Source organism: Sus scrofa, chromosome 13 (genome assembly GCF_054392235.1).
Source record: "Sus scrofa isolate SSC_HxYL_T2T_F1_AM1 chromosome 13, Sscrofa_HxYL_maternal_Yorkshire_Landrace_v2.0, whole genome shotgun sequence".
Taxonomy (NCBI): domain Eukaryota; kingdom Metazoa; phylum Chordata; class Mammalia; order Artiodactyla; family Suidae; genus Sus; species Sus scrofa.
The window spans coordinates 49,949,623-49,976,616 of NC_139395.1; the positions used below are offsets into that span (position 1 = coordinate 49,949,623).

A 26,994-nucleotide genomic window follows, 5' to 3' on the forward strand; every position below is an offset into this window, starting at 1 on the left:
TTTTTCTTTTTAGGGCCGCATCAGCGGCATATGGAAGTTTCGGCTAGGAGTCTAATTGGAGCTGCAGCTGCCGACCTACGCCACAGCAACATTGGCTGGATCTCAACCGCATCTGAGACCTATGCCGCAACTTGTGGCAATGCCAGAGTGAGGCCAGGAATCAACCCCACATCCTTTCAGAGACAACATTGGATCCTCAACCCAGTAAGCCACAATGGGAACTCCAAAGTTAGGGGTTTTTTTTGCTTTTTAGGGCCACACCCATGGCATATGGAAGTTCCCAGGCTAGGGGTCGATTTGGAGCTGTAGATGCTGGCCTACACCACAGTTACAGGATGAGAGTCGCAACTGAGACCTCCATAACAGCTCATGGAAACAATGGATCCTTAACCCACTGAGCTGAGCGAGGCCAGGGATTGAACCCATATCCTCATGGACACTAGCTGGATTAATTTCCGCTGTGCTACAACGGGAACTCCCCAAAGTTTAATTTTTAATGTACCCTTTGAAAATATATAAGCTACAACGCATGAGCTGGGTTACAGGGATACCTAGGTTCTAGTTTTACCTCTACCAATAAATAACTATGCAATCTCAGACCATATGATGTCCATTCTTTATTTTATTTATTTATTTATTTTTGTCTTCTTAGGGCCGCACCCATGGCATATAGAAGTTCCCACACTGGGGGTTGAATTGGAAGCTATAACCGATGGCCTAGAGCACAGCCACAGCAATGCCAGATCCAAGCTGCGTCTGTGACCTACACCACAGATCATGGCAATGCCAGGTCCTTAACCCACTGAGCAAGGCCAGGGATCGAACTTGCATCCTTATGGATACTAATCAGATTTGTTTCCACTGAGCCTTGATGGGAACTTTCCATATTACGCCCATTTTTTAAAATGGTATAATGAACATAACATCATTTTCAGATTTTAAAATTACATCTCATAATGAGCACAGAGAAAAATCTTGTGTTAAAAATGCTAAAACTGTGGGAGTTCCCGTTGAGGCACAGTGGTTAACGAATCCGACTAGGAACCATGAGATTGCGGGTTCGATCCCTGGCCTTGCTCAGTGGGTTAATGATCCGGTATTGCCGTGAGCTGTGGTGTAGGTTGCAGATGTGGCTCGGATCCCATGTTGCTGTGGCTCTGGTGTAGGTGGGTGGCTACGGTTCCGATTAGACTCCTAGCCTGGGAACCTCCATATGCTGCGGGAGCAACCCAAGAAATGGCAAAAAGACAAAAAAATAAAAATAAAAATATTAAAACTGTGGATATCCCATTTGAGGTTAACTGCCAATTACCTCAAATGTTTTCATACAACCTAGGTACTGAAACTTACATTATCACAGATAGAAACAACTGAACAGAAACTTGGTAACAAGATTTAAAGCCTCTAAATATGCTCTTTTCTCTCAGTTTACTTTTCTACCCCAAGCCCAAAACATTCAAACTGTACATTCCATCTACAAATTCACTCATTCCCCATGTTTATCAAACAACAGCTCATTACCATCCATTATTCTAGGGGATAAAGGTAAAAGCAATCAAGAGAGACAGTTTCCACTTCATGATGCTTATTTTCAACAGGAGGAAGACAAGTTAAGTCAACAATTTAAAATAATTAAAGTGGGAGTTCCCATTGTGGCACAGTGGTTAACGAATCTGACTAGGAATCATGAAGTTGTACGTTCGGTCCCTGGTCTTGCTCAGTGGGTTAAGGATCCGGTGTTGCCCATGAGCTGTGGTGTAGGTCGCAGACACGGCTCGGATCCTGCGTTGCTGTGGCTCTGGCGAAGGCCAGTGGCTACAGCTCTGATTAGACCCCCAGCCTGGGAACCTCCACATGCCGCAGGAGTGGCCCCAGAAAAGGCAAAAAGACAAAATAATAATAATAATAATTAAAGTGCTGTGAAGGAAAAGCAGTGGGTACTAAGACAGAACACGATGGCAGACCTAACCTAAACTAAGAGGTCCATTTAACAGCATCCCTGAAAAATAAAAAAGGTAGAGGTAAGGGTATTTAGGCTGAGACTAAAGGAGAAATAGCAGTTAGGCCAAAAGGGCAAAAAGGAAGGTGGAGTCCAGGCACAGGGAACAGCACACACCAAGATTCTAAGGTAAGGAGGAACTGAGAGAAAGGTCATTGGCTGGAGCAGGGAACGAAACAGGTAAGTGGTACACAATAAAACTGGCTGGGAAGAGAAGGAATAACAGGAGCTGATACCAATTGAGGATTTAACATGTGCTGGGCACTGTGCAAAGTACTAAAACATATTAATCCATTTAACACTCCCAACAGCTGGACAAGGTGAGCATCACCATCAAGAGAAAACAGTCATAGACCAGGTACTGCCTGTCAGCATCCCACAGCTATATAAGTAGGAAAACCAGGTTTCAAATCCAGCAAAATGTCCATAACCTATGTCCTCAAACACTATATTATACTGTCTCTCAATGAGAAACAACCAAGAGTTTTTTAAGCAGAGAAAGGAAAGGATTTAAAAAGTTCACTCTCGGGAGTTCTGGTCTTGGCACAGCGGAAACGAATCTGACTAGGAACCATGGAGTTGCGTGTTTGATCTCTGGCCTCGCTCAGTGGGTTAAGGATCCGGCGTTGCCGTGAACTGTGGTGTAGGTTGCAGACTCGGCTCGGATCTGGTGTTGCTGTGGCTGTGGCGTAGGCTAGCAGCTACAGCTCCAATTGGACCCCTAGCCCGGGAACCTCCATATGCTGAGGGTACGGCCCTAAAAAGACAAAAGACAAAAAATAATAATAATAATAATAATAATAATAAATAAAAAGATCACTCTCGACCCAAACAGAGATCCATAAAGGAGTGACAACAAAACATAAAAGTATAAAATTTCTACATTCATAGATAAGAGAGTAGGTCTTAAAAACTTCATCACAAGAAAAAACGTTATAACTACGTATGGTGACAGATAACAACTAGATTTATCATGGTGATCATTCACAAGATATACAAACATCAAATCATTATGCCATAGGCCTGAAACTAATATAATGTTATATGCAATTATACTTCAATGAAAATAAATAATACAGCTGAAATGGGTGAAAATATTAGCAACATGTAAGATAATACATAAGTTTCCATATATAAGCTCCTATAACTCAACAAGAAAAAAAGAAAATGGGCAAAACAAGTAATTAATCCACATTAAAAATCACAGTTAACACTTAAAAATATGCTGAATCTCATTAATGGTGAAATAATAAGAATTTTTAATTACTATTTTTTTCATCTTTCCAACTGGTAAAATTTTTTAAACTAAAAATATCCAGAGTTGGCAAGGAAGGTACACAAATGGAAGAACTTGGGAGTATAGTTTGGTACCACCTTTCTGGAAAGGAATTTAATGATGAATAATTTAACCTATAAAGATTTAAAGACACAAACTCTTTTTTTTTTTTTTTTTTTTTTAATGGTCACACCTGCAGCATATGGAAGTTCCCAGGCTAGGTGGGGGTCAAATTGGAGGTGCAGCTGCTGGCCTATGCCACAGCCAACAGCAACACCAGATTTGAGCTATGTCTGTGACCTACACCACAGCTCACAACACTGGATCCTTTAACCTACTGAGTGAGGCCAGGGGTAGAACCCGAATCCTTATAGATATCAGTGGGGTGCTTAACCCGCTGAGGTGAAATGGGAACTCCAAGACACAGACTCTTTGCACAGTCATTCTATTGCTAAGAGCCTTTCATATTACACAAAACATGGAATCTAAAAAAGTGATACAAATAAACTTATCTGAAAAACAGAAATAGACTCACAGACATAGAAAACAAACTTATGAATGCAAACTGATACAACCATTATGGACAACATTATGGAGGTACCTCAGAAAACTACTATAGAACTGCCATATGACCCAGCAATCCCACTCTTGGGCATATATACAGATAAAACTTTCCTTGAAAAAGATACATGCACCTTTATGTTCAATGCAGCACTATTCACAATAGCCAAGACATGGAAACAACAACATAAATGTTCACCAACAGATGGATTAAGAAGATGTGGTATATATACACAATGGAATACTACTCAGCCATAAAAAAGAACAAAACAATGCCACTTGCAGCAACATGGATAGAACTAGAGATTCTCATACTAAGTGAAGTAAGTCAGAAAGAGGAAGACAAATACCATATGGTACTTACATCTAGAATCTAAAATACGGCACAAATGAACCTTTCCATGGAAAAGAAAATCATGGACTTGGAGAACAGACTTGTGGTTGCCAAGGGGAAGGGGAAGGGAGTGGGATGGACTAGGAGTCTGGGGTTAATAGATGCAAACTATCTCCTTTGGAATGGATAAGCAATGAGATCCTGCTATATATAGCACAGGGAACTATATATATCTAGTCACTTGTGATGGAACATGATGGAGGATAATGGGAGAAAAAGAATGTATATATGTGTGTGTGTGAGAGAGAGAGACTGGGTCACTTTGCTGTACAGAGGAAATTTACAGAACACTGTGAACCAACTATAATGGAATAAATAAAAATTAAAAATAACAAACTTATGGTTATCAAAGGGGAAGCAGGAAGGTGTAAATTAGGAGTTTTAGATTAACAGACATATACTACTATATATAATATAGATAAAAAATAAGGATCTACTGTATAGCATAGGGAACTATATTCAATATCTTGTAACAACCTATAATAAAAATAATCTAAAAAAGATGTATGTTTGTGTAAGTGAATCACTTTGCTATACACCTGAAAATAACACAACACTGTAAATCAACTATACTTCAATAAAAATGAAATAAAAAATAAACACTCTTGGTGTTCTCTCGTGGTGCAGTAGGTTAAGGATCTGGCATTGTCACTGCAGTAGCTCTGATTGTTGCTATGGCATAGGTTCAATCCCTGACCCAGGATCTTCCACATGCTGCAGGTGTAGCCAAAAATAAATAAGAATTAAATAAACACTCTTGAACAATCACAAAAAAGAACCTTTCATACAACGCAAATGTGTGGAAGGCTACATAACCAATGATATTTGCTGCTATGTTATCTGTAAGAGTGAGAAACTGGAAACAATCTAGGGAAACACTCTAGAGAAATATTCTATAATCATTAGAAAAATTTAAGTAGAACTATAAAAGCACATGGAAATGTCATCTATATGCTCAGAGAAAAAAAGCAAGTGAAGGACAATTATTTATATTTACTTTTAAAAATCCTGTGTCCACTGTTTACTTGGCTATGTGACTTCAACAAATGTCTTATTTGTGCCAACGGTATCATTTGTAAAAGGGGAGATTAACAATACTGTACCTACCTCACAGGACTGACAGGATAAGCGGGATAAACCACGATAATCATGTGGCATAGCACTAACATAGTGAGTGCTGATAATGTTAACTGCTTTGCAATACTGACAGATTCAAGTTCCTACGGCATAACTTAGTGGATCATCTCTACATATATATGGTCTTGAAACATCACCATGGGTCTGATGTAATGAAGTCAGGGCTTTAAAAAATTTGCCTGTTGGTTCCCTATGTTTGGAAAATGTCATCTACTGCTTACGCATATAAACTCTTAAAATGCACCAGAGTATTTTATGCAGTGAGCCACATACTGCAATTATTATTATTAATAATAAATCTTCAAAAAAAAAAAAAAGACAAAAAACAAAAAACAGGTGTTCCTATAGTGGTGCAGTGGTTAATGAATCCGACTAGGAACCATGAGGTTGCGGGTTCAAACCCTGGCCTTGCTCAGTGGGTTAAGGACCCAGCATTGCTGTGAGCTGTGGTGTAGGTCGCAGACATGGCTCGGATTCCGCGTTGCTGTGGCCCTAGTGTAGGCCGGAGGCTACAGCTGGGATTAGACCTCTAGCCTGGGAACCTCCATATGCCGTGGGTACAGCCCTAGAAAAGACAAAAATAAAAAAGACAATAATAAATCTTCAAAACCAAAAACACATGAATTGGGGGAAATGCAAGTGTTACATAGCTGAAAGATAAGAATATAATTTTTAAAAACTGAATTATAACTAATATATTTTAGTTTCAAGTGTAGCAGTTGGTACATTATGATTTTATACATTATGAAATGATCATTGCAATAAGACTAGTTACCATCTGTCATTATACAAAGTTGTTACAAAGTGCTGTAACATTTTTTCAATCTTACAACATCACTTAGAGAGTCCCTGTGGCTCAGTGGAAACAGATCTGACTAGGATCCATGAGAATGAGGGTTTGATCCCCGGCCTCGCTCAGTGGGTTAAGGATCCGGTGGTGTAGGTCACAGATGTGGCTCAGATCCCATGTTGCTCTGACTGTGGGATAGGCTGACAGCTGCAGCTCCGATTCGCCCCCCTCGCGTGGGAACTTCCATATGCCATGGGTGCGGCCCTAAAAGGCCCTAAAAAAAAACCAAAAAAAAAAAAAAGTACTTAGATTTTAACCAATAATCAGTTCATCTTAATAGAATCATGAAAAAAAAAACTGAAGAAGCCTTTTGCTGTGGAACATCTGTCAGATCTTTACTGTCAGTGTGCTGTCTTTTTTTCCACTGAGGCGGGGGGTGGGGGGGTGGGGGACAGTAAAATATCCAAGAGCTTAGAATATGGAAATTTAATTCACTATTTATTTCATTTCCTTTATTTCCTATTCATATTAAATTGTTTAACTGTCTTTATTTTATCCCTGATTTTGGTATTATTATTCCTCTTGTGGTGACAAGAACACAGAGTTATTTAAATAAATTCTCATGAACTAACTAATCTTGACCTTGCCCACCTTATTTAGAATATTTCAGCCGTCCTCGTCCTCCTTAGTATAGTGGTGAGTATCCCCCCTGTCACTCCAGAGACTGGGGTTCAATTCCCCGACGATGGGGAGGCAACACACCCTTTTAGGAGTTCCCGTTGTGGCTCAGCAGAAAAGAATCTGACTAGGAACCATGAGATTTTGGGTTCAGTCCCTGGCCTCACTCAGTGGGTTAAGGATCTGGTGTTGCCGTGAGCTGTGGTGTAGTTTACAGATGCTGCTTGAATCCTGTGTTGCTGTGGCTGTGGTGTAGGCCAGCAACTGTGGCTCCAATTCGACCTCTAGCCTAGGAATCTCCATATGCCACGGGGACAGCCCTAAAAAGCAAAACCAAAACAAAACAAAAACCATATTTTCAGTGAACTAAATAGAAGCCTAGATATTTACAGGAGGTTCTAATAAGAGAGACTGAAGCTAGTATAGCTATTCTAAAATATAAAACACTTCTCAGACACATAACCAACAATTTAAAAAGCAAAAGTAGTTGTTCAAAACAAGCTTTGACGTCAAACACACACACAAAACAAAAATAAAACCCAAGCAGAATAAAACCGAACTGAATTCACTATTTCATTTTTAGTGATACATCAATGTAAAATGAAACCACCATGGAATACTTATCTTTTAACAGATCTTTTTAAAAGATCTAAAAGTCATTTAAACAGCTACATGATGCTTCCCTTCCCATCTTGTTTCAGTTTACACATGTTATCCCACTCTAAACTTGTACTACTTGGCTTCATGTTAATATTAAACATTAAACTGAGTAAGATTAAACTGAATCAGAGTATTTATTACAGGAAAAGTTATAATAATGCAAGAGAAATTTCTATAGCATGGACCCTCAGCCAAATGATTTAACATGTTGGACATAAATAATTTTTAAAGCATTTAGGAAGAAGGACAGAAATTCAGTGTGACAATAAAGACATGTACCTAGTATATATGGTGGTTGCAAAAAAAACTTTCTATTTTAATATTACTATTCAGTAAATATTTACCAGACAGTTAAAAGGAAAATTTCCATTGAAATGTATGAACTTGCTCTTCTCTCCCTCAACTCAACAAATGGGAGGTCAGTAATAACTTCAAGTATGCTGTAAATACAGAAAATGCAAACAATTCAGCAAATCAGATGCCTCATTGTGGGCAGATTTGCAAAGTTAACCCTGCTCTTGCCAGTGGTAGAGTGATGATATTTTGTCATGGATAGATTTCTGATGGCCTTTCATTCTCCATCACTCCCTGACCATGTGCACATGCTATCTGATGGGCTGTCTAAATTAAATCTTTTGCCAAATGTCAGTATAACTTGAATATTAGGAGTAGAAATTTTCTATTGTTTCATTAAGTTATTTGTTCTTTTTAACCAATTGCTACATATTTAGGGATATAAAAAAATTGTCTCAAGTTAACAAAGCTTAGCCACTCAAATCATCTAAATTAAATCTGATCCTAACTTAAGTTTTTCATGACTATGTAAACACAACACGGGGCATATCTATCTCAGTTGAACAAATCAGTACTTATTAATTCACAAAACCAGTAAAAGCTTTAAACAAAACACACAACTCGAGAATACACTAACTTTTCTTTTTTAAGGTACTCCACTTATCATGAGGGTAATGCAAATCAAAACCACAGTTAGAGCACCTCACACCTGTCAGAATAGCTATTACCAGAAAGAGAAAAAATAACAAGTGTTAGTGAGGATGAGAAGAAAAGGGAATCCCTGTACACTGTTGGTGAGAATATAAATTGGTGTAGGAACTGTGTGAAAACAGTATGTAGATACCCCAAATAATTAAAAAGGGAAGTACCATATGATCCAGCAATTCCACTTCTGGGTATATGAAATGAAAGGAAATGAAAACACTAACTCAAAAGATACCTACTCTCCACGTTCATCATCGCAGGATTATTTACAATAGCCAAGACATGGAAGTAATATAAGTGTCTACAGAAGGTCTGATAAAGAAGATGTGGTATATACATATATATACAATTGAATCATTTTGTAACATATACATATATCAAATCATTGTGTTGTACACGCTGGACTAATACAATGTTATAAGTCAATTATATCTCAAATTTTTAAAAAGCCAAATTAGAAGGCAATATTTTAAAAGGGTTCTTTTGGATTATCGATGAGAAACTTTTAAGTAAAGTATGGCACGTATTTTACTTAAAATACAATGTATTACTACAAGGCCATTAGAACTGTATTACAGAAATGTTTTCCTTGCCAATTAAAATCCCAACAGGGTATTTTATTCACCCTGATGAGATTATTTGTAAATGCTTCTAAAAGAGACATGTACAATCCAGCTACTTTTTTGTAAAAGATAATATACAATGAGCCTAGTTTATTCTATCAAAATATTAAAACAGTGTAAGAGTGGTGTAAGAAAAGACAAATATATCAATAAAATAGAATGAAGTTGAGAAATAGATTCATTTATATAAGAGTATAGGTATGGTTTGTGATAAAATGGCATATCAATTGTGAAAGGATGAACAAACTTATAGTGTTAAAGAACTGACTATCCATTGTGGGAGGAAGAAAATTAGAACCTTACTTCATGCTGCAACATAAATAAATTCAAGGTGAACTGAAAGAGCAAAACACAAACAGCAAGACTCCAAACAAATTAAAAGAAAACATAAGAGAATATGGTTATAACCTTGGTATGGTATAGACTTCCTTATACAAGAAAGCTATAAAATGGATAAATGTGACTACACCAACATTTAAAACTTCTGATTAGCAAAAAGACACCATGAACAATTTTCAAAGTCAAGTTATAGACCAGAAGAAAATATTTCCAGTACACATAATAAACAAAGAATTAATGGCCACAATCACAGAAAAGTACCCATTTGTCAATAAAGGAAAAAAGACTAAACCTAATATGGGAAAAATAGTCAGACATGAAAAGGAATTTTACAGAAGAAATGCAAATGACTTATAAGCACATGAAAATACATTTAACATCAGCAGCTAAAATGAGTTTTCAATCACAGACTGGAAAAAAAAAAAGCCTAATAATATAGGTAAAGATGGAGATATGACTGCTGTTACCACCAATTGATGAGCACTAATGGATACTGATCCTTTTAGAAAAAAATGCTATTTCATCAAAAACTTTAACTTGCATTCTCTACAACCAAGCAATACCATTTCCAATAACTATTTCAGATAAACATCCAAAAAATAAATAAGCAACATAACAATTTCAAAGAAAGAGATTAAATAATTCTCACTTTGAGGACATAATCAGAGAAACGTACAATGTGCAACAGCCTAAATCTATGCTTGAACAATAGGGGAAACTGGAAAACTCAGCATAAATCAGTAAATTCGGCACATCTGTACAATAAGAGTTAAAAAGAACAAAACAGTTTAATGGGTACAGAGTTTATGTTGGGAGTGATGAAAAGGTTTTGGGTATATATAGTAGTTTGTGTGTATTGTGTGTGTATAAAACACATTCAAACATACACAAAGCTACATGTTTCCATAGGCAGACATTTATATCTATAAAATGGTCTGGAAGAACACATCCAAATCACTACCAGTTGTTACTTCTACCAGAGTGAGATTCAGGAGCAGGATAAAAGGGAATTTTTGCTTTATCTGCATAAAATAAACTTGTTATGATAAGAATGTATTCATAGGTATACTTCTATGACTTAAATTATTGAGAAAAACAAAATGCATGTATTGACATGGAAAGTGATTTATTCATTCTTTCGACAAATATTTACCAGAAACCTACTATGTGTTAGGCCCTACCAAAATATTAGAGATGTGTCAGTGAAGAAAACTGAGCAAAATCTCTGCCCTCATAAAGCTTGAATTTTAGTGGAAAGGAGAAAAATAGTAGTTTTTCTAAATATGGTAAGTGATACAGCTGGGCAAGGGTGACATATAGGCTAAAAGTTAAAGAGGGTGGGGGGAATCACTAAAACAGTAACATTTGGATAAAGACTTGAAGGACAGGAGTTCCCGTTGTGGCGCAGTGGTGAACGAATCCGACTAGGAACCATGAGGTTGCGGGTTCAATCCCTGCCCTTGCTCAGTGGGTTAACGATCTCACGTTGCCGTGAGCTGTGGTGTAGGTCGCAGACGCGGCTCAGATCCTGCATTGCTCTGGCTCTGGCGTAGGCCGGTGGCTTCGGCTCCGATTGGACCCCTAGCCTGGGAACATCCATATGCCACAGGAGCGGCCCAAGAAATGGCAAAAAGACCAAAAAAAAAAAAAAAAAAAACTTGAAGGGCAAACACAAGGAAAGAGCATGCCAGGCAGAGGGGAATCCCAGCACAAAGACCTCAGAATCAGGGCATGGAAGCTGTGTTCTAAGAATATCAAGGTGGTAGTAGAGGCCACATAAGCAAGCAAGCAAGCAAGGGAAGAGGAGATGAGACAACAGAGATGTCAACCACACACTGTTTGCCACATTACCAATCTCCTTTGTGACTGTCCCCCACCTACAGCCCTCAGGGAAGTATAATATTTACCAGGATCCTACTCCTGTTGAGGGTGATAAAACGTAAAGGCAATGCTGATGGGAATGTAAACTAGTGCAATTCCTTTGGAAAACAGTCTAGCAGTTCCTGAAAATGTTAAACATAGAGTTACCATGTAACCTAGCAATTCCACTCCTTGGAATATACCCAAGAGGACTGAAAACATATGTTCATACCAAAACTTATATGTGAATGTACCCAACAGCATTATTCATAATGCCAAAAGATGGAAACAACCCAAATATCCACCAACTATTTAAAGAATAAATAATATTCAATTGTGTTAGATGGAATATTATTTGGCCATAAAAAGGAACAAAGTACTCATACTTGCTACAATGTAATCTTGAAAGTATTATGCCAAGCAAAAGAGGTCAAACACAAAAGACTACATACTACTGCATGCTTCCATTTATATGAAATGTCCTGAATAAGCAAATCAACAGAGAGAGAAGGCAGATTAGTGTGGTTGCCTGGGGCTAGGTGAGAGGGTGATGAAGAGAGACTAACTACTAAAGAGGGCTTCTTGTGGGGATGATGCAACATTCTAAAATTAGGTTCTCATAGGTTTCCATTGTGGCTCAGAGGAAAGGAACCCAACTAATACCCATGAGGATGCATGTTCCATCCCTGGCCTGCTCAGTGGGTTAAGGTTCTAGCACTGTCATGAGCTGTGGTACAGGTCACAGACATGGCTTGTATCTGGCATAGCTGTGGCACAGGCCAAGCAGCTGTATCTCCGATTAGACCCCTAGCTTGGGAACTTTTATATGCTGCACCTGTGGCCCTAAAAAAATAAATAAATAAAATAAAATTAGGTTGTTGTGACAGCTGTACAACTCTGAATAAAAACCACTATAATGTACACCTTAAGTAAGTGAATTTTCTGGTATGTAAAAATATCTTGATAAAGCTGTAAAAAATGGCACTTAATATTAAGGGCAAAAACTGTGCTTTTAAAACAACATTATTCCCATTTTCAAATACAGAAGCCAGGAGTTCCTGTCATGGCTCAGTGGTTAACAAACCCAACTAGTAACCATGAGGTTGTGGGTTCAATTCCCTGAACTTGCTCAGTAGATTAAGGATCTGGCTTAGCTGTGAGCTGTGGTGTAGGCTGAAGAAGCGGCTCATATCTCGCGTTGCTATGGCTGTGGTTTAGGCTGGCAGCTACAGTTTCGATTGGACCCCTAGCCTGGGAACCTCCATATTCCGTGGGTGCAGCCCTAAAAAGAAAAAAAAAAGACAAAAAAAAAAAAAAAGAAGAAGCAAAAAACAAAAACAGAAGCCAATGACAAAGAAGAGACAAGGAATGTGGCTTACCTTTAGGATATGCAACAGATCAAGGAAAAATAATTTAGCTGTTACTGGTTTGTATTAGTAAAGTTAATGCTTTAACAGATAAATTCCAAATTTCTATTGCTTAATCCAAAAGACAGTTATTTCTCACAGTCTAAACAGGTGTTCCTACTGAGAGGGCAATTCATGAAGTTACACATGGTAATCTGTGGTACTGAGTGCCATCCTCCTCAAAGCTTTGCCATCTTCAACAGAGACTTCTCAAGTCTTCCTGTATAGCGGGACCACTCATGGGAGGTTCTCCTGAGCCAGGCCTGCAAGCAGCACCTCTCTTCTACCCACACTCTACTAGTTAGCTCGGTCATGTGACCCCATCTGCTCTAAGGGAAGCTGGGAACTTTAATGCAGTACTTCTCAACATTAGTAAATATGAGTATTTAGAATAGAACTGCCATTTTCTAGAATTTCTATCAACAGGAAATAATCAGTTTGTTTATTTAAAGAAGGCTTTATGAATCATCAGTAGCGACATAATGAACTGCTATGGAATTGCTTTCTTAATTAACCAATATTTACATACCATCTCCCATATACTGTTTTAGCTAAAAGAGTAGAGGGGGAAAAAACCTTGTCCTCATGGATATCACAATCCACTATCAGGAGACAAAAAAACAAAGCGCACTGTATATTGAACAAAAATAAATGTTAGGGGGAAATGAAACAAAGACAGAAGACAGGGAGTACTACTTTCAAAAAGATGACCAAGATCTTTGCGACATGAGCCCACACCTGAGGGAAGTAAGGAAGTGGGTACCTGGGGAAGAACATTCCAGGCAGGAAAAACACAAAGTGCAAAGACCCTCAAGTAAGAGGTTCTGCAGGTCACTGCTGCTGCAGAAGAATGATCAAGGCAGAGTTGCTAGGAGGTGAGATTAGAAAGGTACCAGGGAACCAGATTACATATAAACTTGTAGGTTACTGTGAAGATTTGGGTTTGGGGGAAGTCACTGGAAGATTCTGGGCAGAAGAGAGACATACTTTGACCTTGTTTTTTAAAAGCTATGTTGAGAATAGACTGTAAATAGGCAAGAGCAGAAGCAAGAAGACAAATTTAAAAGATCATGGAATAGGGAGTGCCCTTGTGGCACAGCAGGTTAAGGATCCAGCATTGTCAATGCAATGGCTTGGGTCACTGCTGTGGTGTGGGTTCAATCCCTGGCCTAGGAACTTTCAAATACCATGGGTGCAGCCAAAAAGAAAAAAAAAAAGATCCTGGAATAATCCAGGTAAGAGGTGTTGGTGGCTGAGTCCAGGACAGGAGCTGTGAAAATGCTGAGAAGAGTAAAAGAGAGACCTGATGGAGGTGTGAGAGAAAGAGCAGTATCTGGGCTGACTCAAGTTTTTGGTTGAAGCAACAGAAAGGAGGATATTGCCACTTGGGGAAAAGGCAAAATTTGAAGGAGTAGCTTGAGGAAGAAAAATCTGGGGTTTCAATGCAAAAAGGGAAATATTATTGCTTTCTTAACAATATTTAAAGGTTTGTTCTTTAAGTTTTAGGGAATTTTTTTTAATCAACAAAAGTATAATCATTACTATGTAAAGTGTTTCCAATTTATAAGCTATTTTCTTCATACGCTGTATTTCATCTGAACAAACAACAACTCTTTACAACAGCTAGAATGGGTTCAATCCTTACTTAACCCCTTGGTAACCTTCTTGTCAGCTTCAGTCCCCCCTGACACTTTGCCTTTTTTTCTGAGTTTACTAATCATCCATGAAGGCATTTCCTCATACCAATTTTGTACTTTATGTTGTCTTACTGTCATTTTTTTCTAGGCCTTCTTTAATTCACATCTTTCAAAATGTCACATATAATAATTTTTTAAAACTTAATCATAATATAATGAGGTTGGAAATTTCATAGTTCACAGTTTTAAGTACGGCCACTTCACAGCCCTGTTTCCTCAGCAATTGCTAATTAGTACCAGGGTATGGAACACCTAAGCTATTCCAGATACCAAGACTACTAAATCAAGATTTTGAGGGGTTTGTCAATTTTGTTCACCTTTTCAAAGAACCAGCTCTTGGTTTTATTAATTTTCTCTATTGTTTTTTGAGTCTCTATTTTATTGATTTCTTCTTTGATCTTTATAATTTCCTTTCTTCTGCTGACTTTAGGACTTTTTTGTTCTTCTTTTTCTAATTCGTTTAGGTGGAGGGTTAAGTTGTCAATTTGGGATAAATCAAGATTTTGAAATTATCTTTCATTGTACCAAAATACGAGAGAAGTATTTAAAAATCATTTCTGGGAGTTCCCAGAGGACAAAAAAGGTTAAGGATCTGGCGGTCATTGTCACTGCTGTGGCCTGGGTTCAATCCCTAGGCCCAGAATGCAAACTCCACATGCCACAGAGGCAGCCAAATAAATAAATAATAAAAATAAAAATCAGGGGATGGGATTAAGATGGCGGAATAGAAGGATTGGAGCTCAACTTCTCTCCTAAAAACAACAAAACTTACAACTAAATGCTGAGAAATCTTCAACCAAATGGACCAGAAACTTTCAAAAAGATATCCTACTCCAGAAGACAAAGAGGAGGTCACATCAAGAGGTAGGAAGGGCGACTATGTGATATAAGCAACCCCATACTTCCCAGGTGGGAAGCCCCACAGACTGGAATGTAACTGTTTCACAGAGACTCACCTACAGGAGTGACAATTCTGACCCACATCAAACTCCCACGTGTGGGGATCTAGCACTGGGAGAAAGAGCCTGTGTGGGGATCTGGCACTGGGAGAAAGAGCCCCAGAGCATCTGGCATTGAAGGCCAGTGGGGCTTGTGCACAGGAGCTCCATGAGACTGGGGGAAACGGAGACCCCATTCTTAAAAGGCACACACAGATTTTCACATGCACTGGGTCCCAGGGCAAAGCAAAGTCTCCATAGGAATCTGGGTCAAACATGACTGCAGTACTTGGAGGACATCCTGGGAAAACAGGGGTGAATGTGACTTGTTGTGTGGGAAGGACATTGGAAGCAAAGCTCTTGGGAATATGCAGCAGCCGTGCCTTTCTCTGGAGGCGGCCATTTTGGGAAAATCTAGCCCCACCCGTCAGTCAGCTGCTGAGAAGACCCAGGGCAAACAATAATCCAGGTGGGATCACAGCCCAACCCATCAGTAGACAGGCTGCCTAAAGACCCCCCAGGCACACAGCTGCCTCTAATCCCATCCAGAGACTAAGCCCCACCCACCAGAGGGATAGGAATCAGCTCCACCCACCAGTGGACAGGCATCAGCCCCTCCCATCAGGAACCTACAGCAAGCCCCCATACCAACTTCATCCACAAGGGGGGCAGACACCAGAATTAAGAGAGGCTACAACTCTATTATCTGTAAAAAGGTCACCACACCAAAAACCTATAAAAATGAAAAGACAGAGAACTATAACTCAGATGAGGGAGAAAGAAAAAACCCCAGAAAATCAGCTAAGTGATCAGGAGATTCTCAGCCTCCAGGAAAAAGACTTTAAACTGTTGAGGCTAAAGATGATGCAAGACATTGGAAATAAATTGGAGGCAAAGATGGATAACTTACAGAAACACTGAGCAAAGAGATACAAGCTATAAAACTTAAACAACTAAAGATTTTTGTAATTTATTGTGTTCACTTACCAGGGTATGTTTAACAAGAACAGCCATCATAAACAGTATTGATGTGGTGTATTGTTTTAGAAAATATTTGTTGGATATTTCTATAGCTTATGGTTTAATTTTTTATTAGAATGAGGATAATGTCAAAATAAATAAATAAATGGTACAACCAGCAAAAAAATAAAAAATAAAAAATAAAAAAATAAAACTTAAACAAGAAGAGATGCAAAATACAATAACTGAAATAAAAAATTCACTAGAAACAGCTAACAGCAGAATACAAGAGGTGGAAGAACGAATAAGCGAGGTGGAGGACAGATGAGTGGAAATTACAGATGTGAAACAGAAAAGAGAAAGAAGATTGAAAACAAATGAAGAGAGCCTCAGAGAACTCTGGGACAACGTTAAATGCTCCAACATCTGTATTATAGGGGTGCCAGAAGGAGAAGAGGGAGAGAAGGGGACAGAAAAAATATTCCAAGAGATAATAGCCGAAAACTTCCCTAATATGGGAAAGGAACCTCCCACTCAAATCCAGGAAGCACAAGTACCATATAAAATAAACCCAAGGAGGAACACACCCAGACACATATTAATCAAACTGACCAAAATTAAAGACAAACAGAAAATCTTGAAAGCAGCTAGGGAAAAGAAACAAGTAACATACAAGGGAACCCCAATAAGGTTATTGGCAGATTTTTCAACAGAAACTCTGCAGGCCAGAAGGGAGTGGCATGATACACTTAACGTGATGAAAGGAAAAAACCTCCAACCAAGATTACTTTACCCAGCGAGGCTCTCATTCAGATTTGTAGGAGAAATCAAAATCTTCACAGATAAGCAAAAGCTAAGAGAATTCGGCAACACTAAACAGCTTTACAACAATCATGAGAGGAGGTAGGTACAAATGCAGGACACTGGAGATGCACTTGAAATTAAGAGACCACCTCTTCTCATGATTTCTGATTTTGGTGACAATTGTACATGGATGATTTCGTACCTTTACTGTACATATACCTTTACTGGTGAGCCTTGCCATTTGTGGTATTTTTGTTTCCTGTCACAGTCTTTTCTTTTCTGCCAAGAGAAGTTCTTTTAGTATTTGTTGTAAAGCTTAAAACAACAACTTAAAACAATCTCATATATATATATATATATATATATATAGACTCATATCAAAACTTCGAAGTAACTGCAAACCAAAAATCTACAATTGACACAAACAAACAAGAAAAATCAACTCAACTACAACACTAAAGATAGTCATCCAACCAGAAGAGGAGAGAACAAGAGAAGAAGGAAAGAAAAAAAGAGCAACAAAAACAAATCCAAAGCAGCTAAAAATATGGCAATGACAACATACATATCAATAATTACCTTAAATGTTAATGGACTAAATGCCCCAACCAAAAGACATAGACTGGATGAATGGATACAAAAACAAGATCCATATATATGCTATCTTCAAGAGATCCACTTCACTTCTAGGGACACATACAAATTGAAAGTGAGAGTATGGACGAAAATATTCCATGCAAATGGGAATCAAAAGAAACCTGGAGCAGTAAAACTCTTATCAGACAAAATAGACCTTAAAATGAAGAAATGTTTTGTTCTTTGGGTTTTTTTCTCTTTTTGCCTTTTCTGGGACCGCTCCCACAGCATATGGAGGTTCCCAGGCTAGGGGTTGAATCAGAGCTACAGCTGCCAGCCTACACCACAGCCACAGCAACAAGGGATCTGAGCCACGTCTGTGACCTACACCACAGCTCATGGAAATGCTGGATCCTTAACCCACTGAGCAAGTCCAAGGATTGAACCTGCAAGCTCAAGGTTCCTAGGTGGATTCATCAACCACTGAGCCACGACGGGAACTCTGAAATGAAGAATATTTGAAGGCACAAGGAAGGTCACTACCTAATGATCAAAGGATCAATCCAAGAAGAATATATAACAATTTTAAATATCTATGCACACAACATAGGTTCACCACAATACATAAGGCAACTGCTAACAACCTTAAAAGGACAAATCGACAATAACACAATCATAGTGGGGGACTTTAACATCCCACTTACAGCAATGGACAGATCATCCAGACAGAAAGTCAATAAGGAAACACAGGCCCTGAATGAAGCATTAAACCAGATAGACTTAATAGATATTTATAGGACATTCCATCCAAAAGCAACAGAATAGGGAGTTCCCGTCATGGCTCAGTGGTTAAAAATCTAACTAGGAATCATGAGGTTGCAGGTTCGATCCCTGACCTTGCTCAGTGGGTTAAGGATCCATTATTGCATTGAGCTGTGGTGTAGGTTGCAGACGCAGCTCAGATCCTATGTTACTGTGGCTCTGGCATAGGCCAGTGGCTACAGCTCCGATTCGACCCCTATCCTGGGAACCTCCATATGCCACAGGAGTGGCCCAAGAAATGGCAAAAAGACAAAAAAAAAAAAAAAAAAGTAAATAAAATAAAAATAAAAAGCAACAGAATACACATTCTTCTCAAGTGCACATGGAACATTCTCTAAGATTGATCACATCCTGGGCTACAAATCAAGCCTCAGTAACTTTAAGAAGATTGAAATCATATCAAGCATCTTTTCCAACCACAACACTATATGACTGGAAATCAACAACTAGAAAAAAATCTGCAAAAAACACAAACACGTGGAGACTAAACAACATGCTACTAAACAACCAATGGATCACTGAAGAAATCAAAGAGGAAATTTAAAAATACCTAGAAGCAAATAACAACAAAGATATGACACCCCAAAGCCTATGGGATGCAGCAAAAGCCGTTCTAAGGGGAAACTTTATAGCAATACGAGCCCACTTCAGGAAACAAGAAAAAGCTCAAATAAACAAGCTAACTTTACATCTAAAGCAGCTAGAAAAAGAACAGACAAGACCTAAAGTTAATATAAGGAAAGAAATCATAAAGATCAGAGCAGAAATCAATGAAATAGAAATGAAGAAAACCACAGAAAAGATCAATGAAACAAAAAGCTGGTTCTTTGAAAAGATCAACAAAATTGATAAACCTTTAGCCGTCTGGCTAAAAGTAAAAAAGAGAGAGGATCCGGCGTTGCCGTGAGCTGTGGTGTAGGTTGCAGACATGGCTCGGATCCCGCGTTGCTGTGGCTCTGGCATAGGCCGGTGGCTACAGCTCCGATTCAACCCCTAGCCTGGGAACCTCCATATGCCGCGGGAGCCGCCCAAGAAATAGCAACAACAACAACAAAAAGACAAAAAGACAAAAAAAAAAAAAAGAAAAAAAAGAAAAGAAAGTAAACTCCATAAGAACATGCATTGTTTCATTCAACTAAAATGAACTGAATGCCTAGTACATGCCAGTCTCTGTGCTGAGGACAAGGTAAAATCTCTGCTTCTAAGACACAGTTGGTATTCAATTAGTACTTGGTTAATTAATGAACTCAAAGTCAAAGGATTAATTACTGAACTAAAATTTTGGTAGGGGAGTTCCTGTCGAGGCTCAGCGATAACAAACCATGAGCAAAAAGCAAAAAAAAAAAAAAAAAAAAAAAAAAAATTGGTAGGATGAACTTTTAAAACTGAAAAACAGTAAGTTTAACTGAAGCTAAATATTCAGATAATTTTATATAGTGTACCTCTAGACCAAACAGTTTTTGTTATACAGAAAAAAAAAAAAAAAAAGATGTTCTTGTTTGTTTGTTTTTTGCTTTTTAGGGCCAAACCGGAGACCTATGTCATAGCTGCAGCAACACCTTATCCTTTAACCCACTGCACCAGGCCAGGAATCAAACCTGCACCTCTGAAGCAATCCAAGCTGCTACAGTTAGATTTTTTAACCCACTGTGCTAGGGCAGGAACTCCAATACACTTTTTTTTTTTTTTTTCCCCATTTTTGGTCGCCCCTTGGTATATGGAGTTCCCAGACCAGGGATCAGAACCAAGCCAGAGTTGCAATCTACACTGCAGCTACAGCAACATCAGATCCTTTAATTGCCTATGCCAGGTCAGAGATTGAACCTGCATCCTGGCACTGCAGAAATGATGCTGATCCCATTGTACCACAGTGGGAACTCCAATAAATGTATTTTTTGATACCAAAAACTATTTAATGTAATAAATACTGGCAAGCAGTTATACTTATTTATAAGCAAACTAGAGAATTTCTAATTTCTCAACAACAAAAAAAGTGTGTGTAAACTGAACAAGAAAGTATTCTTTCAATATTAATTTTGCTATACCTCTAAGGAATACGTTTATTTTCAGTTTGTTTGTTTATTGCTTTTTTTAGAGCTGCACCTGCAGCATATGGAAGTTTCCTGGCTAGGGGTCGAATTGGAGCTATAGCTGCCGGCCTATTCCACAGCCATAGCAACTTAGGATCCAAGCCACATCTGTGACCTACACCACAGCTCTTGGCAATGCCAGGTCCTTAACCCACTGAGTGAGGCCAGGGATTGAACCCATATCCTCATGGATACTAGTCAGGCTCTTTGCTGCTGAGCCCCAACAGGAACTTCCAGAGATATGTTTGAAGAGTACACTGAATACAGAGAAGTAGTCAATGAAGATTTAAATGAAAATTCACGATCTGATTTCTGGTCCCCCAAAAATAAACACTATCATGAGAGATAAAAAGGGAAAGTGGAGCTGGGAATAAAATAATGAATATTTTTAATTATTCATGGATTGTGATATCCTTATTCCTCTATTCTCCCTCCAATTACCATGATCAAGAAGAATAGGTAATATGACCATAATTTGGACATCTGATAAGAGTGGCCTAAAACTTCCAGGCAGTTGATCAAATTTACATTAAGAAACAAGGGAGTCTGGCAATTGGACAGATTAATAATTAAAAGGGATCATTGGGAGATCAGACAATAATATAGTTTAACTCTAAGAGCCCAGCTACAGAGAGAATAAAGCAGAAACCTCAAAGAAAGGCCTCCAAATGTTTTTGAGATTCTTAGTTCAAGGTTAAGAAACTGACCACAAACCCAAAAGATCCTGAAATTCAAATCAGGCCTAGATTACTTAATTGTCTTTACCTCCCAAGTAGCTACCTGGGTGCTCATCTCATTATAGGCAGACCCTCAAAAGGAAGACAACTGAGAAGGGCAGAGGGAAGGTCTGAAAGCTCCTTGATAACTACAATAGAAATCAGAAAAGCTGGAGTTTCCATCGTGGCGCAGTGGTTAACGAATCCAACTAGGAACCATGAGGTTGCGGGTTCGAGCCTTAGCCTTGCTCAGTGGGTTAAGGATCCGGCGTTGCCGTGAGCTGTGGTGTAGGTTGCAGATGCGGCTTGGATCCCGTGTTGCTGTGGCTCTGACATAGGCCGGAGACTACAGCTCCGATTAGACCCCTAGCCTGGGAACCTCCATATGCCGCGGGAACGGCCCAAGAAATAGCAAAAAGACAAAAAAAAAAAGAAAGAAATCAGAAAAGCAGGTCAACTGAAAAGCAGGTCAAGTGCATATACACATAGCAGGAAAAAAGGCAGCATTAGATTGGACCAAAACAAATCATCATCTAACAATCCACACTTTTTTCCCTCCCTCTAAACTCCTAGTTGCCTTAGATGTAATATTATATTTGCAAATTCTCTGGCACATGTACTGTTTGAAGCAGCATAAGAGCCAATTATATTTCAGTAAAAGTCACCTATTCTCTTGAAGAGAATGAAAAATCAACTGAAGCTGAATAATGAATGTAACTAAATTTGTTCCACCCAAAGTTTGGCACAGTATACATTTTGAGAAAGATCACTTGGTAAAACCAGTAAGATGCCTAGTAGAGAACTCGGGTCTTTGTGTCTTTGTCATCATCAGTAGGGCAAATGTTTCTCTCAACAGTAAACAACAAAATTCACATGGTGGGGAATGGCAAATTGTGAAATAATGCACCAGACTAACTATAAAAATGAGACCCAGCTTAAATCCCCCAGGCCATCACTTATTAGCTCAGTTTCCTTATATGTTAAATAGGGAATATGCATATAGTGAAGGGTTCTGTTGAAGAGTAAATGATAATTTACATTTACAGCAGGTAGCTAATATCTCCTCTCCATTAGAATATTAGAGATATACTTAAACCTCATGTTTCCATACAACCACGTCTTACCAGCTAAGGAAACTAAGGGTCATAAATTTTAGTGGATACTGAACCTACACTACAACTTCAAAAATACATGAAGTTTAATATAATATTTTAAGTGGTTAATTTAGGCCTCTAAAAGGGAGAGAATCAGGTGTATGGATGACTAACATCATATCAAAAGTAACTGGGCAGTCCTGGTAAGGAAGCATGTGACCTCAGGAACCAAACTGCCAAGGCTTGAAAGGTGCACAGTCTGCCTGCTGTGTGGCCTTGGGCAAGTTATAAAAGCAATTTATGTCTCAGTATACTCATCTGTACAATGGAGATGTTAACAACAATACCTACCCCGGAGTTCCCGTAGTGGCTCAGTGGTTGACGAATCTGACTAGGAACCATGAGGTTGCAAGTTCGATCCCTGGCCTTGCTCAGTGGGTTAGGGATCCAGTGCTGCCATGGCTCTGGCGTAAGCCGGCAACTACAGCTCCGATTAGATCCCTAGCCTGGGAACCTCCATGTGCCGCAGGAACAACCCTAGAAAAGGCAAAAAGACAAAAAGAAATTTAAAAATTAAAACAACTGTACCCACTCCATAAAGTTACTTTGATTATTCGATCAATTTGATGCATGTAAAGGTTTCTATAGCACAGTAAGTACTCAAAGAACATTAGTTGTTACTGCTTTAAAAAGCCTCTTACTAGAATGAAAATACTTTTTGTTTCTAAGATGATTCCCAGACAATAAGTAGTTGAAACATCCTATTTTTCCTAGCAAATATCCTCTTAACCCCTCCTAGTAAAGTTATATATTACACATTTTTTAAAATCATAGTACGTCTCTTTATTAATTCTCCTTTGATGGAATGAAATGACATTGAGTTAGTTTAAAGAACAGTCAAAAGGCTAACAAAGAATCAGCGATAGACAGCCATCACCAAAAATCTCAGAATCCGCAGGAAAGCATATAAACAAAGCCTTTGCCCCAAGGGAGTAAGAGGCTTCTGCCTCACCCCAGAGGCCTCAAGAAGAGAACCAAGGGCAAGCTGCAGTGACTGATGTCTTCAGACCCCTGGGAGGCTGTCTTTTGCCCCATCACTCACTAAACTTGAACTCCCACTCTTTCTGCTCAAGCTCTCAAGAGGGAGCATGATTATAAAGCAAGATGCTTTGGGAGTTTTACAGCTTTGTATTGTTACATTAAGCAAAGAGGTATTTTTTAAAGTTGTATGTCAGACTTTACAGACTCCTGGACTATAATCATGTGCTGTACAATTAATTTACTGGAAATTTTAAAAAAGAGTTTAAGGAGTTCCTGCTGTGGCTCAGTGGTAACAAACCCAACTAGTATCCATGAGGACACAGGTTCAAACCCTGGCCTCGCTCAGTGGGTTAAGGATCCAGTGTTGCCAGGAGCTGTGGTGTAGGTCACACATGGCTCAGATGTGGTGTTGCTGTGGCTGTGGTGTATGCTGGCAGCTACAGCTATGATTGGACCCCTAGCCTGGGAACTTCCATATGCTGCAGGTGTGACCCTAAAAAGAAAAAAAAAAAAAAAAAAAAAAAGAGTTTTAAGATCCTAAAATAACATCAGTTGTATATGCCAAGGAACTCTGGATAGGCTACAAACCTTCGAAATCATTACATTCATCTATACTGCATGACCAGATATAAACTACTCCCTCAAGAACACCTCCCACCTCCACAGCAACGGTGCTGTCCCCTGTGGCATCCCTGGGAAACAGGAGGACAGTGACCATCTACTGTAAAACACTGGGCTATTATGTCCAAGTCCACAAACCTAAGAAGCATACTGAAAACTTAACAACAATGACACAAGAAACAAGAATAAGTTATTTAGAAAAAGCATCAATTATTTAGAAAACAAAATAACTCTTTAGTAGCTTTTAAAATAAATGCTTCCAAAAAAGGAGTAAACCTCTGATTACTACTGGAGATATGCTGCAAATATGTTAGATTTATAAAATAATTCTGTGCAAAATACTAAACAAGCATAAGAAAAAAGAACAGCCTAAATTATGCTAATTAATTAGGAATCCAATTAAGCTCAGGTACAAGATGTAAAACCACAACCCTAACTGGCACAACAGTCTACTTACTTACCTGTTGTTCTAGAGCTCAGCAGGAAGCCTGGCAGCCTTTCATTTAGTCAATATTAGAACTTAGTTGCAGCCTGTTATTTGCTTTTGTAGGTTTCAATACCCAAATATAATAATCTATACAATGAAGATCCTCTAACAAGTAGAACTGCCTACATTAAAAAAATAAAAATTTTTGGTTAATTCTCTACACCTTTGCAACAAAAGCAATGCCTCCTCCTCCACTTTTTTATTCTTTCCCTAAAATTAATGTTATTTTTCCTACCACTGAATTATTATTTCAGTAAACTTAAATACAAAAACACAAAGGTTGCCAGTTTTAAGATTAGCACTTTTCACTTTCTATTATGTAGTACAAAATTATCTATATAATATTCGTAATCCTTAATAAAATTGACTACAGTATACTAATTTTCATATTATATAAGAAAAAAACTACAAAATTTTTTAGTTTTTACAAAAGAGGGCATTCCCACTGTGGCAATGGGACCAGCAGTGCCTCTGCAGTGCCAGGACACAGCCTGGCACAGTGGGTTAAAGTGGGTTAAAGGATCCAGTGTTGCCACAGCTGTGGGTCACATCTATGGCTTGGATCTGATTGCTGGCTCTGGGGTGGCCAAAAATGAAAAAAAAACAAAAAACAAAAAACAAAAAAACTTCCATCAGTTTGAAAGAGAAAGTTGCCTGAAGTCATCAAAACAAGTTGACAAGAAATCAAAACTTTGCCATTTGCAAATTAACAAAAGGTAGGCTTGAGGCAAATAACTGGTTATTAATGTCTCCTTCGGAGGAAAAAAATGTCCAGCACCATCTATGAAAACTGTTCTTACCTTCCAAAGGCGAGGTGTTTTTTAGGATGGGGGTGGGAGGGAAACAAGGTTATTATTTTAATTGTATTTAAACTGTTCAGAAAATATATGAGGTTAATGAGTCAAAACACAGCCACTCAGGAAAAATATCACAAAAATAACAAAATCAAAGCACACCCTATAAGTCATTAACATGTTTTTTTACAGGATATGATTATAATACAGTATTATTCTCTATTAAAGTATAAAAAAGAATCCAATTCAGTTTTTTAAACTTGCATTAAATTTCTCCAAAACGATAATTTGAAGATTATCCCAGGCATAGACATATCAAGTTGGAATTTCATGCCCACTAGTTAGTCAGATGACAGACAGGACACTCAGTCAACCCTTACTGACTTGGAAACTAAATCCAATGCTTGAAGAGGCTTTATGTCAAATCTAACTACCAAAAAGTCATAAGCCTACTTCAAATTCCTCTCAAAGCAATCTTTTAAGGGAAAAAAAAATCAATAAGCCATTTAAACACCAGAGTACCACCCTTGCCTAAATCTTTAACAAAATGTCAAACAAATTCAGATTGCCAGTTAGACTTCAAAGAACTGCCTTAATAAAAAAGTTTTGCCAAGAAAGAGACAAAGGGAAAGTTTTTTCCATTTTAACAAATACTATAAGAACTAAAAATCATGGAATTTTGGCTTTGGGAATTTAGACATCTACACATCCTGTAAAATGTGAATAAACCTAATAAATAATAATGTGAAAAAAGAATAATTATATGTATAACTGGGTCACTTTGATGTATAGCAGAAGTTGACAGAACACTGTAAATCAACTATAATAATTTTTTTTTTTTTAAATTACTACCATGGGGCTAGGTAGTCAACCTTGCAATTTTGTAGGGATATCAATGGAGTGGGGTAAAGTGTGAAAAGAATAAAATACTTTTCCCAATTTACTCAAATGATGAGTAATGAAGTTTAACATACAAACCTTTTCCTTTTACTCATTTTCCCCCAAAACAATTAAATACTTTATGCTCACATCACTGTCTAATTTTTCAAACATTTGCTTAGTGCCATTAGGAATTATACCTAGAACTACACTTTTACGATACTTTAAGTCAATTGCCTGGGCAATTTTTTAAAAAAATCTTTCTTTGTTTCACTAAATAACAGAGATTATGAATCTAAAAGTTAATATCTAGATGGGCACATCTAGTCTAATGACTCTCATAGTTTTGTGACTATACACCATTCTCATGACCCAACATTTCCACAAATAATGCCTCTCCACTTACGTATGGTACTTTGTTAGCAACTTCTTCCTTATTAATCCCTGAGGAGGAAACTGTCCATTCTGTGTTCCACCACCATAGAGTATAGAAATACTTTCGACGACTATCTATTCTACTTCTGAGCAGCTCCACCATGGTCTGTCTTTGAACTGTCCCCAAGTCCCAATGGCTTCTATCCATAGGTATTGTCCACACAGAATGAGGGCACCTTCATGAACATAAGAGCCCTTCACATAGCTGAAAGAACTAAAAGTTCTTCCTGACACAAGTCCTGAGTTCCCTAAGGTTAATAAATTAAAACCTTAAAATGATTCTGATTTCACTTTACATAGTCTACTACTTTGTGACCA

General features: G+C 38.2%; 1 protein-coding gene across 8 annotated transcripts in view; it reads right to left on the reverse strand.

Annotated features, from left to right (window-relative positions):
• SFMBT1 (Scm like with four mbt domains 1) overlaps positions 1-26,994 on the reverse strand; it is a 155,490-nt gene that overhangs the window by 76,716 nt on the left and 51,780 nt on the right. For 2 of the 8 annotated variants that reach the window (XM_084988557.1, XM_084988556.1), the window contains exon 2: positions 24,543-24,690. The exons of the other annotated variants lie outside the window; for them this stretch is intronic. The gene's annotated coding sequence lies outside the window, so the exon portion shown is untranslated. The remainder of the gene's footprint in view (positions 1-24,542; positions 24,691-26,994) is intronic. 8 annotated transcript variants of the gene reach the window in all.